The sequence below is a fragment of the Sus scrofa genome, chromosome 3 (assembly GCF_000003025.6).
Source record: "Sus scrofa isolate TJ Tabasco breed Duroc chromosome 3, Sscrofa11.1, whole genome shotgun sequence".
NCBI classification, from domain to species: Eukaryota; Metazoa; Chordata; class Mammalia; order Artiodactyla; family Suidae; genus Sus; species Sus scrofa.
This window is the reverse complement of record NC_010445.4, coordinates 127,898,719-127,915,623: the sequence shown is the minus strand read 5'-3', so window position 1 is coordinate 127,915,623 and position 16,905 is coordinate 127,898,719. Positions and strand designations below refer to the sequence as shown.

Genomic DNA, 16,905 nt, shown 5'->3' with positions numbered 1-16,905 from the left:
TGCAGAATCAGAGCTGCATCTGCAACCACAACTGACAGCAATGCCAGATTCTTAACCCACTGAGTGCGGCCAGGGATTGAACCCACAACCTCATAGTTCCTGGTTGGGTTTGTTCCTGCCGCACCACGATGGGAACTCCAGGAAGACTTTAACATGTAGAGAGTCTGTAAAATGACAGGGACTGGCTTGATGCTGAGAAGAGTCAGATGAGATGCCATAGATGCCTCTTTGCTGCTCAGAGTTATGCTATGCAATTCTTCACAGCAAATTCTGCCTTGACCCACCTGTGTGATACTGTATATTCCACAATCTGAACTCTCATCAACGCAATCCAATCACACATCCGCCTTGCAACACAGCCCCTGAATCACAGAGCCTGGCCAAAGGCAAAGATTATCTCTACATCATCTCTAAAGATTTTTCAGAAGGCCTTGCTGGAAACAAAGAAGAGTCTGAAAATATTTAGCGGATGGTTCATGGCCAAGATCCCAACAGTTGGATCATTTCCTGGATTTTCTGTGCAAAACATCAAGTTTTAGAATGAGAACTACTGTTTATGGGTAGGGGAAAAAAAAAAAAAAAAGCTTTCAATAGGCACCTCATGTCCTGAGATTAATTTGCTATGCACCTCAGGCTATTCTATTCACGGCAAAGCTATTGTTTGAGACCTTGTCCCGAGCAGGCACTATGACGAAGGAAGCCTCCATCCCCACAGACAGAACCTCTGCACACTGCAAGGCAGAACCCGTTCCGTTGGCCCCGGGCACTTCTGACTATCTCTGTGCCCTGAACTAGGAAAGTGTGCACTCTGAGCATTAGCACAGCCAGCAAGAAAACGTCCCACAGGGCGAATCAATACCCAGCAAAGGATAATGGGATTCCTGCTCAGGCAGCTGTGTCCTGCCCCCTCCCATTAGCACCTGTCAGCAAGAGCCGTCAGGGCCGGTCCACAGGCAACGCGCCTCACAGCTCAATCCTCACGGTGATCATTAGCAGCCGCGCCGCCGAGGCACCCCACGCGGCCAAATAGTGTCCTTTTCTCCTTAAATGCAGACAAACAATGCCTTCTCCTCTAACAGCTGGCACAGACCTTGTTCATCTTTCGTGTTCCACTTCTGTTTTGCCCTTTGCACAGTGTGTAAGAAGAGATTACGGGAAGGTAGAAATTAGGTTATTCATGTTAATTTCAGGAGGAGTTCGACCCAGGGGCTTCGAACCCATCGAAGCTGGTGCGAGTCACTTAGAGGTAATCACAGGTTGGGGATAATTAATGGTCCACTGACTGTGTCAGCTGGTAAATGATCAATATCTGCCCTTTGGAGCCTTCTCTGTAACCACTTTCTGAAAACAGGACGAGAGTGGCTCAAAATCTCTCTGTCCCCCTCCCCGCTCTTTCCACCCCTGCCTTTCTTTTTCCTTCCTCCTTCCCTCCCTCCCTCCCTCCCTTCCTGTCTTCCTTGCTTCCTTCCTCTCTTGTGTGCCCCATTCTCCTTTTATTCCAAAGCAGAAATGCACAGCCATCGAAAGGATCCCTTCTGAGCAGAGTTAAATGCATCCTGTGACCTAGAACTAGAGGCCAGGGCCAGATTGGGCACCGCTCATTGGCCTTATAGGTGAAGCTGCTTTAAAAATCTCTGTATGGTAAAGGGCCAGACATTCTAACGTGTTTTAGAAATTCACGAGATTTTTACTCAGACATTTTACATTCTTTTCATGAGAATTGCAGATATTTCTAGATGAATTCGACAAGAGTCCATTCGATATTTTCATTTTTGTCTTTTTTTTTTTTTGAGAGACTGGATTTTCCGCTTCGTGCTATGCATGTACGACTGACAACTGAGCCACGTTCCTTCTTCAAACAAATCAAGTGGTTTAAATGGGAGGGAAAAAGCAAAACTTCAGAATATATTATACAATAATTATTTAATCATTCCCTCATGTGATTACACTCATTCAGTCATTCACAAATATTTACTGATCATCTACTAAATGCCAGATGCCAACACACCAACAATCGCACATTTAGTTAGGGGAAACTTACTTGAGGAAGGGAAGAGAAGGGTAGGTGTTTGCACAAAATCTGGCAATTTCTTAAGAACTCTGGAAGCCAGAGCAAAAATTCTCAAATCTTCTACTGACAAACAGTGTAGATAAATTCCCAACCCAATACCAGGTCGCAATGAAAGGTTCTGCCTCTGGAGCATCTAGAAAAATCTTCTCTCTCTCTCTTTCATTAGAGAAGTAAGGCACATTCATTCTGGAAAGTATAAATAAGAAAAGGAAAAAAAATAACTAAATGCTTAAGATCACCATCCAGAACTTCTGGTAATTATCTTTCATGTACACGTGTATGTGTTTGTTTTCTCTTATACCTTGAACCATCCAAAATTGCCGCTATCAAACCATGTGACATACAGAATGGCAATGTGATATGGCTCAACCTAATACTGCAGGTAGATTTAAGGAAATAGAATCAGAGTGATCATGCTCTTTGTACCCCGATTTAAAAAATTTAATTCTGTAGCATAACGTCCTGTTTCTGACATTAAACATTTTAATAGTTTAAAAGTAAACAAACTAAAAAATTTCCAGTGACTCCCTATGTTCCACTGTATGGATATAAGATAAATGGTCAATCATCGCAGACCATTAAAAATTTTTCTGATTTTCTGGATTTTCATATTGTTATGAAAAGCATCCATATCTCATTTCTTCCTGTCATGTCACTGAGACTTTGAAATCAACCATGAAAGATGTACTCTCCCACGAAATAACAAACAAGGCACTTGGCATTTTGTAGAGGGTGCCACATTTTTTGAATAATGCTGATAAATCAAATACTGTTAATACTTACACTTGACCCTGATCTCCCTCAAAATTCGTTTTTGCCATCAACAGCTTATCCTGCCTAAATATTTACCTTCTACCATCACCAAGACACACGTTGCCATTATTTGTTGAAAATCTTCCTGATTTAATGTCCTCCTCTTGAGAACACTTACACTGCTGTAGACCCCACAGGTCTCTGCTCTCTGACCCCTGCCAGCACCAATAAACAGGTAAGTTTAAATCCTCACTCCTCAGGTCCCTGGAAAGAGTGAAACCCTTGTAAATAAGGCTGGAAAAGGGGGGTGGGGACACACAAAGACCGAAAAATAAAGAGAGGAAAACATTCATCTAGAAAACATTTCTGGGGTCACTAATTTGAAAATCTGAACTAGAGCAAAGGTATCTGTTTCATTAAGGCAAAAGCTTAGGCGGGGTACAGTGGGGGAAATTCTGCACACGGAACGCATCACAACCTCCCCAGGAAATCTTACGTGGAGATGAATCACCAGCTTTCCATCTGCTTGGCCATATTTCACCAAGTACGTGATGGAAAGCAACTTAGAAACCCCCCACAAGCGTCACGCCAGCTTTCAACCAGCTCTATCCATTTTGAAAATGGTGGAAGTGGGAAACCCTGGGGTCGATTTCACAGCCTTCCCATGATATGTCCTTAAACGGTTACAACTAAAACATGAAATTCTTTTAAGCAATTTCAGTTTCAGGAATCTATAGAGAATAAAGAGTCTGAAAATGGCCTTGCCTCAGATAGCTCCCCAGGTTCAAAACTGAATTGAAAAGTATTTATTTGCCAATGAGATGCATCCTATACATCTCTAGACATTGAGGGATTTTAACCAAATAATCTGACATTTCCATAGCAGACAGAGCTCATGTTTTCTTACCCTCTGAAAGTAGCACTCCTGATTTTCCACATCCGGACAACATACATTTCCTTTAGAACCTCTGAGAAGGGTTTTGGTGTCCTTTCAATGTCCCGTCCAAAAGGAGAAGCAAGACACTCAGCCCTTTGTAAATAAAAGGCAGCAATTGGGAGACAAGTACAATAATTTGCACACTGATAATATTTGCATTTGAAATCACAGACTTACAAGTGTTATTTCTCTTATTTTTGTTCGGAAGAAAACTAGGGCACAGCCTCCCAAGCTAGTAAGTTAGCAGTAAAGGCAATCTTTGACACCATAAGTCTCAGTCCTCTTTTTTGAGCTCCCCTAAGTCGCGAAGCGCAGAGAATGCATCGCCGGGCTGACCTACGGGCGGGACAGCACATTCATAAAGCCTTGTGAGCACATGGAAATCATTGCTGGTCCTGGAAAAAGTCTTTTGTTGTCCACGAGATGATGGATCACATGTTCACAGCTGGAGATTAAACAGACCCAAAGACGTAACAGTCACCACCTTTTGCCATTATTCCCAAAGCGTAATAAACGGGGGAGACCAGAAACCACCCCTCCACCACAAGCCCAGCTGCTTCTCCCACCCGCTCACCGCTGAATGCTCAGCACTAATTGTATTTTAAAATGTCAAATGCTATTTATTTTGACATTTAAAAAAAATGTCTTCTGAGAGTCAAAACAGTATCTTTAAAGATGAACAACTCTGATAGTAAATTTACAGCTTGAAAGTCGACATAAATTTCTCCTTCTGTTCTGCTGGTGGGTTTGGATATTTTCTGCAGAAACAAGAAGTAGCAATGGTTTTCAGAGATGATGATTTTGTTTTTTTTGTTTGGTTTGGTTTGGTTTGGTTTGGTTTGGTTTGTCTTGGTTTGGTTTGGTTTGGTTTGGTTTTTTTATGGCTGCACCCAAGGCATATGGAAATTTCCCAGGCCTGGGATTGAATCTGAGCCACAGCTGCAACCTGAGCTGCTGCAGTCAGATTCTCAACCCACTGTGCCACAGTAAGAACACCCAGAGATGATGTTTTAACATAGTAACCAAAAGTTAAACTAGCAGTCTCCTGGAAACCCTGTTTATTTCTAGGTGATCATACAAACAAATACGCATGGCCACAGGTACCTCAAAGAAAATCAGTGTATGCTGAATCCATTTTCTGTTTTTCAAGCAATGTTTCAAACTAAACACAAAGTCAGTTTGCTTTATAGGACGGTTGAATCTGTTGGGACAAATCGGAGTTGCTCTCTGTTTTTGTAAACAAAATTTTATTGGCGCCCAGCCACATATACTCATTGATAGATTGTCTGTGGACGGCCTTCAGGCGACAACAGCACACCTAAGCAGTCAAGACAGAGACCCTACAACCCACAAAGCTGACAATTTACTATCTGGTCCTTTACAGAAATATTTTGATGTTCCTTGTCATACTTTATGAAATAAGTTAGCCGTAGAGCACCCTAGAAACTCACAAGGAGAGAGCAAATAGTCACCTGTTCAGAATAGATTTGGGAGGGGTGGCCCGATTAAAAATACCTTTTCTGCTTGTGGCTGCCCTCCATGCGATCTACTCACCTACATCTGTGACCACTGAATTGTTCATCTGGTGAGCGCCCATCACTAGGGCTTCCTCCCCCGAAGTGTGTACAATCTTGGAGCTGTGGGAAAGGCAGCAACCAGAAGTCACCTGCTTTAATCGTGTGCAGTTTTAGCTATTAAAATGCTTAATGTCAGGGGGGGAATGGGAGACAATGACACACAACTTTTATAAATCCAAATATAAAGAGCAAGAAAGCCCTGGTCCCATTTTTTTAAATCTGCCTACGGTATTGGCTTGAGCCATACTGCATGGCCATTCTGAACATCACATGGTTTGATAGCAGCAATTTTGGAGGATTCAAGTCATAAGAGAAACCAAGCCTGTACCCATGCATGTGAAAGATAATTACAAAAGTTTTGGACAGGGACGACAGGCTTTTAGATGGTTTTTCTTTCTCTCGTCCATACTTGGTAGAACGAGTGTGTATTACTTTGCTGATGAATGTGCATTATTTTTCTGTAAAGGAGCCGTGGCCACAGAAGCCACGTGATGCAGGATGGAAACTCCGCAAGAGTATCACCTGCCGTGTCACAACGCACCCATCCCATCCCTGGATGTTTCTACCTGTTAGTGGGCAGGAACCCGCTTCCCTGACACTTCCACCCTTAGAGTAATTTTGCAGATACTGGAAGGAGGGCATCATGACTCCATGGAAAAGCCTCTGAGCCCCAGCACCTCTCTCCTCCAGGCTGAATAACCAAGTTCTTTCCTCAGTGGCTCATTGGTCAGGAATCTTGACATGGCACATTCCCACTCATCTCTTCCAGCCATGGTCCAGTTTCCATTCCTGCTTTGCCAGAGCTTCTCTCTTTCCTCCTTTTATTTTCCCTTAGCCTGTAAGTAGAGTCAAGCCTGCCCTCCATGTGGACATACTTGAGGGGAGCAACTCAAGATCCTAAAGCAAGTTACTTTGCTGTTGTGACCTTATGTCCTCACACCTCCGTGTGGCCACATCTCATTTTGACCACAATCTCACTTACTAACCAAGGGTGGGTTTTATGGCTCCAAGCCATTGGCACTGGACTAGAACTCTAAGGATGGAAGGTCTAGTGCAGAGTCTGCAACTTCCTGGGCTTTGCAAGCTCAGGGAAATCATCCAGTCTACATGGGTCATTGTTTCTGCATCTCTAGTATTTACTCATCGGAGAAAGGACAGCAGTCATTTCCCTTCCTAAGGTTAAAGACCACTTTGAGACCCCAATAGATTCTTCAATTGTTTTCCCTTAAAAAAAAAAGTACATAAATATCCTATAGATTGAGAGACCGGGCATAAGAGGCAGGTGAGTCTCAGATTGCTAAAATCATGTTGTATACTCTACCAAGCAGCTTATGCTTTATCCTAAAGGCAATGAGATTCTAGTGAAATCTTTTCAAACAGGACAGTGGCATTCTCATATTTTTGCTGTGAGAGATTAGAAGGTTGTCAACATTACGGAGAAAGACCTGTGGAGGGCAGGTGGAGTTGTTCTGCGGGCTGGAGGTTAGGAAGGAGACCAGAGGGTGGAGGACATGAGAGAAGGGCATTGCTTTTCAGGACCATTGATCCTGTGGGTATGACCCATGAACCAGTAGCAGCACCAGGAGCTCGTTAGAAGTGCAGAACCTCAAACCCCATCTCAGACTTCCCAAATCAGGATCCACACTCTAACAAGACAGCATGTAGAGGGAAAAAAGCCCCAGGTTCCTTTTTAGGTAACAGACTATAGTGATGCTAATGGCAAAACCGAAATTATGACGGTGCGAATGAGAAAATAAGTAAATAAATAAATTTGAGAGTTATATACAAGGCAAGATTGACCCAACTGGATAACATTGGATGTGAGAATGGAACAGAGGAAAGGTCAAGGAAATATACATGATTCTGGCTTAGAATAGGGGCAGGTTGTCCTGCCCTTTGCTAATACAGGGAATACAAGGAGAGGAACAATTTTGAAGACATTTTCAAATTCCCCTGGTGATATCAACTCAAAGTGTGACACAACTTTGGTGGGGACCTGTCCAATGCACACTTGAAAATACAGGTGTTTTTTTTTTTTTCTTCAGGATTTTGTATTTTTAAAGCCACACCTCTGAAAGTTCCCAGGCTAGGGGCTGCATTGAAGCTGCAGCTGCAGCTGCAGCCCTATGCCACAGCCACAGCAACACCACATCTGAGCCACTTGGCAGCAACGCCAAACCCTTAACCCACTGGACCAGGCCAGGGATCAAACCCGCATCCTCACAGAGACAATGTGAAGTCCTTAACCCCCCGGGCCACAGCAGGAACTCTGGAAGTATAGGTTCAGAGCTCAGCAAACAAGTCCTTGGACAAAGTAAAGATTCAAAATCAAGGTATAGGGATGTCCCTGAAGCCGGGGAAGGTGATGGTGTTGCCTCGAAAGGACATGAGGGTAGAGGGGATATGACGAGAGAACACGGAAAATAAGAGAAAAGAAGGATATGAGCACAAATTCCCGGACAGCTGCCAGTCAAGGGGAAAATGAAAGGGAGAAAAGAAGAGGCCGACTCGCTCAAGGAGCCTGTTACTGGTGGGGCAGAGTCTCTATTTTTCACACCCCCTGGGGTTGGCTCAACCATGGCTGCTCTGTCCCCGCTGCTAACTCTTCCAAGGTCAAGGTAGATAAAGACCGGAAGCCTCTCTCGATGTAGGGAATATTTAGGTACCTTAATAAGAGCAGGTACAGTGAGGGGGCGGCACAGCGAGCTGGAGGGAGCGGAAGGTGAAAGGGAGAAGACATTCAGTTTAGAAAGATTCTCCAGGTTTTGGCAAACAAGGAAATGAGAGAGGAGTGCTCTCCCTGGAGGAGGAGGCTTGTTAAATGGAGTTCCATCTTGTTTCATTTTGTTGAAGGATGGTGTGTACTTAAGGTGTACAGGCTGAGAGAAAGGAGTCACAGGAAAGCAGGAGGTGAGTATCAGAAGAGATGGAGCAGGGGCATTCCCGTCACGGCGCAGGGAAAACGAATCCGACTAGGAACCATGAGGTTGCGGGTTCGATCCCTGGCCTTGCTCAGTGGGTTAAGGATCTGGCGTTGCGATGAGCTGTGGTGTAGGTCTCAGATGCAGCTTGGATCTGGCGTTGCTGTGGCTGTGGTGTAAGCCAGCAGCTACAGCTCCAATTAGACCCCTAGACTGTGAACCTCTATATGCCGAAGGTGCACCCCCCCCCAGAAAAAAAAAAAAGAGGTAGAGGAGGTGTCAGTGACAGAAGAGGAACTTAGAGGAGGAGGGAGGGGTAGGCTGCAGAGAACAGCAGGGGCTAGCCTTGAGCAAAGGCTACACTGCGGCTGCCTGGATTCCAGGCAGCAAGGTTGCTTATGAAGCATAAAGCAAGTAACAGGCTGGAGAGATGGTGCCCAGAGGACCCCAGGTACTCACGTCTGGCCACCAATGAACCGGTGCTGAAAGTGGCAGTTAGTGCCCAGGTACCTGAAGGGCATTCTAGACAGCCCCTGCCACTCCTTCGGTTCTGTTTCCTGGCACAGCAACCTCAAGCCCTCAAGGGCTCCTGAGAAACCTGAGCAGCCTCGCAAGATGCTTTGTACATATATGCAAAAACCCCATTTGCCTTCTCATTAGACTTTAGCTCTTTAGCTTATAAACGTGTCCAGTGTTTTCATACTTGTGTTTAGACAAGAGGTAGAGAAAGCCTCGGGTTTCGTAAAAGGTGAAAAGCCTGGAAACTAGGCGAACAATTACACTGTCAGAGGAGGAAGTTCTTTTGGGGTTGACACCGACTCCCTGTTGACAATGGAGCTCATTCAGGAAAGCGTCAATGATTTGTACAGAAAACAAAATCAAGAAATTACTTTGTCAGAATGTGCAAATTTAATCTCCAGGGATTTGGGGATGCTGGGGCCGGGGGAGGCGACAAGAGCAGTTCTGTAATTACAAGTCACACGGAGGTATTTCATTCTTGGCAGTGATGAGATTGTGCAAATTGAAAAGTATGTAGTGACAGTTGGTGGCAGAAATCCTAGAGAAAATGAAGCCTGCCAGGTACCAATCCGTGCACGACAAGATCATCACAAATGCTTGGATGACTCACATTCCCCGCAATGTAATGCTGCTCCTGAAATACGTGATTTTTAAGATTTTATGCATAGAGGCCGTGTCACACACGGTCTCAGGTGACACCAGCAACTCTTGTGCTGTTCCTTCCTCTCCGGTCAAAGATCCAGGGCACGAAAAATAATAAAAAATAAAGGAAGTTAAAACACCCGTAGGAGTTTTTGAAAGTAACACAGAGAGTTAAACTCTTGGCTTTGAAATTAACAATGAGAAATAAAACCAAAACAAACAAACAAACAGAAATGTGGCACATTAAGCATCATATTAGCAACAAACATTGACTGAGCCTCTATTCCAAGTGAGGGAAAGGTCTGTGCAATCCTCACCGCTAGGCTTATGGATTCTGCATGCATTTTCATATAGTGTGTGTGCGTGTGTGTGTGAGTGTGTGTGTGTGTGTGTGTGTGTGTGTGTCCAAATTTCCCGTCTTTATAAGGACAGTAACAAAGTACCAGGAGACCTGAACTATAGTAATTTATTTTTCTGGAGGCTAGAATCTACACGAGATCAAGTCCTGAGAGCATGTCATTGGGGTTGATTCTTTCTGAAAGTGTTGGGGAGTTTTTTCAAGCCTTTCCCATAGCTTCTGGTGGTTTTCTGGCAATTTGGGGAGAGGAGGGGTTCCTTGGCTTAGAGAGCTCTGCCTTCATCTTTACATAGTGTCCTGTGGAGTGGTGCTGGGGGGGTGGCTATATCTAAATTTCCCCTTTTTATAAGGACACCAGTCATACCAGGTTACAGCCCACCCTAATAACCTCATCTTAACTGGATCCTCACTGTAAGAACCTCATTTCCAAGAAAGGTCCCATTCGAAGGCAAAGGGAGACACAATTCAACCCCTAACAGGTCCTTACTTTGACCTTGGCTCTATCCTGGATACCAAGTAGAAAATGGTGAACAAAAGAGGCACCCTTCTTGTCGTCATGGAGCTTAGAACTAGGGCAAAAAGACAGATGTCAAGCAAGTCCTTAAATAACTACCCAAATAGTTACCTAATTACAGTTGTCATGATGTCTGCGGAGGGTTATGTGAAAACACGACAAAGAGGGATGAAAACAACCTGGGGATGAAGCAGAGCCCCCAGGAAGTGGTGCCAGGGAGAGAGCGGCACGGCCACGGCCACAGCCACTGTGGGGTAAGCGTCTCAGGCAGAGGCTGGCGGGTGGCGGGGGTGGATCTTGGCGAGATGAAGGAACGAGAGAGTGCTGGAGCATATGTCTCAGGGATACAGTCATGAAAAGAGAAAAAGAACCAACCACTTCTCCCCGACTGCTCCCTTATCTCCCCACAGTCTCCGTTCCCCAGGCTGCTCCCTCCCACCTTTTCTAACGTTTAATACCGTTTCGTTTTGTGTTTCCTCATTTTTCAGGAAGATCTTCATGACCTACCCAAAGCTGATGACCTGCCTCTGTAAGTAGTGAATCCCCCACGCTTCGTCCCTGGGTACCACTTTCTAGGCAGCCAGCCCTAATCAGCCCAGCCTCCAGGCTGAATTAGGTGCTTCTTCACTGTGCACCAGCATCTTCTATAGCATAGTCATGAAAAGCCCAGATTCTGGATTCCGGCTTTCCAGGGTGGGATCCCCCCTCTGCTTTTCTCGATCAGTAGTGTTGTGTGTTTCCCTGCTGTGAGGCAGGGATGCTGAGAGTCTAGGATGCCAAGTGCTCAGCCTCACAATTTGTTGTAGGATCAAATGAGTTCACACGTGGAAAGCACTTAGAAAAGTTCCTGGCATATAATAAACACACAATAAATACCGGATATTTAACCCACATTCAACTGACTGCTTTGTGTGTTTCTTCCACTGGATTTTAAATTTATTAAGGATCATTTTACCCAGTGCCTACACTTCTAGTATATACACAGTAAATATTTCTTGAACAAATGAATGGTATATATGAGTTGGGCCTGAAATACCATAGATTTCATTTCTGACTCAAGTGAGAAATGGCTTAAGTAAAATGACTAAGGAAGGGAGTTCCTGTTGCAGCTCAGCAGGTTAAGAACCCTACATAGTGTCCATGAGGATGCAGGTTCGATCCCTGGCCTCAGTCAGTGGGTTAAGGATTCAACGTTGCCACAAACTGCGGTATAGGTCACAGATGCACTTCGGATCCCGTGTTACCATGGCTCTGGCGTAGGTCGGCCGTGGCAGCGCCAATTTTTTCCCTAGCCTGGGAACCTCTATATGCCACAGGTGCAGCCATAAAAGGAAAAGAAAAAGAAAAAAAAAAACCCTAAGGTTTAAACCCTATGTTTAAAACTTTCTAACTTTCAGAATTTATGCTTTAAAATGTACATTATTTACATTAGATTAATTTATGGATTTACTGCTTGAAAAATAAAGGAATAGGCCACCATTACTGAAAAAAAACTTTGTGCCTATTTTATTTAAAGTGTTTTAAGATAATAATTATAGGCTCATATTTGTAAAAAGAAGAGTGTGGCCATGAAAAGTCAAGGAACATCCTGAAAGCCCCCTTGTTAGGAGGCCCCTGGATCCGTCAGATGAGGGTCTAGACTCATTCAACCAGGCTAATTAAGTGCCAGCCTATGCCACACAATGCGTGAGGTGTCACAGGTGATAATGGCCTTCAGAATGTCACAGTGATCGATCGTCATGCATCGAATACCAGACCCTACACTGTCTCATTTAATCCTCATGTAAAATCAGGGAGGCATATTTTATCATCACACCACAGGGGAGCAGAAAGACGTAGAAACTGGTTCAAAGCCACTTTTCTCTTCAGAGCCCTTTCTTCAAATTGCCACCCTGGTTTTATCCAGGAAGTATACTCTTCAACACCTATTTAAAATTTGGGGTGTTCCTGTTGTGGCTCAGTGAGCTAAGAACCTGACACAGTAGCCACGAGGATTTGGGTTCGATTCCTGGCCTCGCTCAGTGGGTTATGGATCCGGCATTGCCATAAGCTGTAGTATAGGTCACAGATGTGGCTCAGATATGGTGTTGCTGTGGCTGTGGTATAGGCTGGCAGCTGTGGCTCCAATTCAACCCCTGGCCTGGGAATTTCCTTACACTGCAGGTGCAGTCTTAAAAAGAAAATAAATAAATAAATAAAACAGAAAAGCCAGGGAAAGGAGATTAAAGGGAAAAAAAAAAAGGAGTTCCCATCTCCCGTTGCTCAGCAGAAATGAATCTGACCAGCATCCATAAGGATGCAGGTTTGATACCTGGTCTTGCTCAGTAGGTTAAGGATCTGGCGTTGCAGTGAGCTGTGGTGTGGGTTGCAGACTCAGCTCAGATCCTGTGTTGCAGTGGCTGTGGCGCAGGCCGGCAGCTACAGCTCCAATTCCACCCCTAGCCTGGAAACCTCCACATGACACAGGTGAGGCCCTAAAAAAAAAAAGAAGAAGAAAAAAATTTAAAAATAAAGAAAAAAATAAAATAAAATAATAAAATAAAATAAAATTTGGTATATAAGACATTTCTTTCCATGCCACATAATGAAACGCCACCTTTGCTTTGTCTCAAGGGCAGATATTGAGGAGGAGGAAGATGTAAACTAAGCTTGGTACTTAGTGGCTTCGGTGGCTCAGGAATACCACACCAGGAGTAAGAGGAAAGAAAACTGGGACTCTGCCACTGGGAAGTGAGGAAGAGCCACTCCTGCTGGAGAGGGGGGAATTGGGCCAGATCCTTAACCTGCTGGGCCACAGGGAACTATCTTCATGTTTTGACGAATTCTATTTGCCAATATTTCGTTAAAAATGTTTATATCTGTATTCTCAAGGAGTATTGTCTAGTTTCCTTTTCTCCCTTACTGTCTTTGCCATGCTGTCCTATGAGGATAATGAAAATAGCTCCATGAAATGAATTGGAAAGTATTCCTTCCTCTTCTATTTTCCGGAAAAGATTCTATAGAATTGGTTTTAGTTGTTCTTAAACATTTGGTAGAATTTTCTGGTGAAACTATCTAGGCCTGCAAATTTCCATTTTGGGAGTTTTCAAATCACACATTTAATTTCCTTATTAGTTATAGTGGTATTCAAATAATATATTCAATATCCGGCAAATTGTAGTAGTTTGTATTTTTTGAGTAATTAGTATATTTTATCTAAGTGGTTAAAATTATGTCTGTAGAAGTGTTCATAGTATTCCTTTATTATGCTTTTAACGTTTGGGGGTCTACAGTGATATTTTCTGTTTCATTCCTGATATCAGTCATTTGTACCTTCTGACCAGCTGGAGGTTTGTTAATTCTATTGATGTTTCCAAAGTACCAGTTCTTGATTTTACTGATTTCATCTATTTTCTATTTTCAATGCCATTGATTTCTGCTCTCAACTTATGTATTGCTTTTCCTTTTCTCGTTTTAAATTTGTTTTTCTCTTCCCTTTTTAGGTTCTTGAAGTGATAAAATAGACCATTGATTTGAGACTTTTCCTTTTTCATAATATAAGCATTTAGTGCTGTGAATTTTTGTTTCAGCACTTCTTATGTCCCATGAATATTGGTATGTTGCATTTTAATTTTTATTTAGTTTGATTTTTTTAATTGCATGTATCTCTCTGTATGGCTGTGTTAATTATTGTTCTAGGTCTAGGTATTCATTCTATCTATCTATCTATCTATCTATCTATCTATCTATCTATCTACCTATCTCTCTAAAACTTATCACAGGCTCTTGGGATCAACATTTAACCAGTTCAAGTGAAGTGTAGAAATCTTACCTCCCTTTACCTTTCCCCATTAACAATATAATTGTCTTAAATATTTCTTCTATGTATATTTATAACAAGTGTATCAGACAGTGTTACAGTTGTTTCAACTCTCAATTATAAATTAGGAAATTAAGCAGAGTAGAAAATCATTATATTTACCTATATTTTTATTCTTTATGTGTATTGTTTTTTCTTCCTTTCTGATGTTCCAAGATTCATTGTTTATTTCTTCTTCTTCCTCTTCTTCATCTTTTTAGGGCCACACCTGCAGCACATGGAATTTTTCAGGCTAGGGGTAGAATTGGAGCTATAGCTGCCAGCTTACACCACAGCCACACAAGATCCAAGCCATGTCTGCAACCCACACCACAGCTCATGGCTATGCCAGATCCCCATTCCACTGAGCGAGGCCAGGGATTGAACCCATGTCCTCATGGATGCTAGTCAGGTTCGTTACCACTGGCCCACAATGAGAACTCCCCAGATTCCTTCTTTTATCATTATCTTTCCGTTCAGAGAAACTTTGGTTTCAGGGTAGGTTTGCTGGTTGTGAATCCTCTTAGTTTCCTTACCTCGAGAATATCTTGATTTGTTCTTATTTTCTGAAAGAAATTTTTGCCAGATAAAGAATTCTGGTCTGACAGTTCCTTTCTGTTTTAAAGACTACTATGTCTCCATGGTTTGTGATCAGAATTCCACTGTCATTCACATTGTTTGCCCTTAAGATAAAGTGTGGTCTCTCTCTCACTGATTTTGAGTCTTTTCTTTGTCTTTAGTTTTGAAAACTTGACTCTGATGTGTCTTGATATGGAGTTGAGGGGTTTATTCTGTTTGAGATCTGCTCAGTTTTTGAATCTGTATGTTTATGTCTTTTGCCTAATATGGGCATCTTATTATATATTAAAGTTATTATTTCTTCAAACACCTTGTCAACCCTACCCTCTCTATCTTCACTTTCTGAGCCTCTTATGACATGAATGTTAGCTATTCCATTATAGGCCATAGGTCCCTGAGGCTCTATTCATTGTTTGTTTGTTTAGTTTATGTTCTCTCTGCTGTTTAGATGGGGTAATTTATTGTATTTTGTCTTCAAGTTTGCTCTTTCTTTCCTCTTTCCTTTCCATTCTGTCCAGGCTTGGGTCACTGTGGGTCACTACTGTGGCATGGTTTTGATCCCTGGCCCAGGAACTTCTGCATGCTGTGGGCACAATCAAAAAAAAAAAGCATAAAGAGAATTATACATTATAGCCACATGTGGTTTATTCCAAGTAGGAAAGACTGGTTCAACATTTGAATAAATCAATCAATACAATTTTCCATAATAACAATCTGAAGAAAAAAGTCCAATGTCATACCACCTGATGGAGACAAATCATTTGACAAAATTTAACACCATTCACAGTTAAAATAAATGAATGAATAAACCTCTCACAAAATAGGAGGAAAGAGAACTTCTTCAGCTTGATAAAGAACACCTGCAAAAAATACTGCAGCCAGTATTACACTTGATGTTAAAATACTGAGTGCTTTTCCCCTAAGATTGGAAACAAGGCAGGAGTCCACTCTCACCACTCTTATTCAACATAGTACTGGAAGATCTAGCAAGTGCAGTAAGACAAGAAGAAGAAATAAAAGGCACAGGGATCAGAGAGGAAGAAATAAAACTAGTCCTATTTGTGGATACTGTGATTATCTATTTAGAAACTTCCAAGGAATATTGCCAAAATTCCTAGCATAAGTTAGTTTAGTACAAGAGGTAAGATAAATACTCAATAATCAACTGTATTTCTATAAACTCTTAATGAACATGTAGACACTGAAATTAAAAATACAATGCTATTTGCAATTGCTCAAAAAATAAGAGCTACCTGTGCACAAATAAAATATAGAGAGTACAGGCTAAAAACTACAAAACACTAATAAAAAAAAAACAAAGCAAATGCAAATAAATGGATATATATACCATGTTCATGGATTTTAAGATTCAACATAGTAAAGATAATGCAACCATTATCAAAATCCCTACAAGAGTTTTGTAGAGAGAGAAAAGACCATTCTAAAGTGTATATGAAAAGGCAAAAGAAGAACAGCAGCTAAAACAATTTGGAAAATAAAATATACTGTGGGAAGAATGAGTCAACACAGTTTGAAGACATTATATAGCTACATCAATTAAGGCTGTGTGGTGTTGACAGAAGATAGACACATAGGTCAATGGACCAAAACAGAGAACCCAGAAACAGAGCCACACAAATATGTCCAACTGACCTTTGCTAAAGGAACAAGAGTAATTTAATGGAGGAAGAGTAGCCTTTGTGAGAAATGATAATGAAGTAATTGGATACTCATAGGCCAAAAATAAAAACAGAAAATGGGGAGCAAATTATCTCCAAAAATCTTCAATCTCTAATAATAGAGTTCAGCAAGATCATAGGATACAAGATAAATATACAAAAAATAAATTTTGTCCTTACAAATTTTTCTACCTAACCCTCATAACTTATATAGCAAATTCAAAGTAGATTGCAGGCTTAAACGTAATAAAATTTATAGAAGTAAAACAAAAGAGAAGTCTTTGGGATCTTAAACTGAGTAAAGATTTCTTTGACTTGAGACCAAAAGCACAAGCCATAAAAGGAAGAAGTGATAAAATATCATCAAAATTAAAACTTTAGCTCTATAAATCACCCTATTAACATACGAACTGAAAGAAAATATTTGCAAACCACATGTCTAACAAAGGACTAATCTCAGAATATATAAACAGTTCTCAAAACTCAACAGTGAAAAAAGAAACAAACAATTCAATTA

The 16,905-nt window shown here is 42.0% G+C and overlaps 1 long non-coding RNA gene across 2 annotated transcripts; it reads right to left on the bottom strand.

The window, feature by feature from the left end:
• Positions 1,634-5,398, bottom strand: LOC102161862. Of its 2 annotated transcripts, XR_002342879.1 has the most exons (5): positions 5,316-5,398; positions 3,939-4,206; positions 3,732-3,854; positions 3,003-3,088; positions 1,634-2,257 (listed from the first exon to the last, which is right to left on the bottom strand). It is a non-coding gene; the product is annotated as an uncharacterized LOC102161862 (long non-coding RNA). The 2 variants fall into 2 exon arrangements; XR_002342880.1 differs by lacking the exon at positions 3,003-3,088.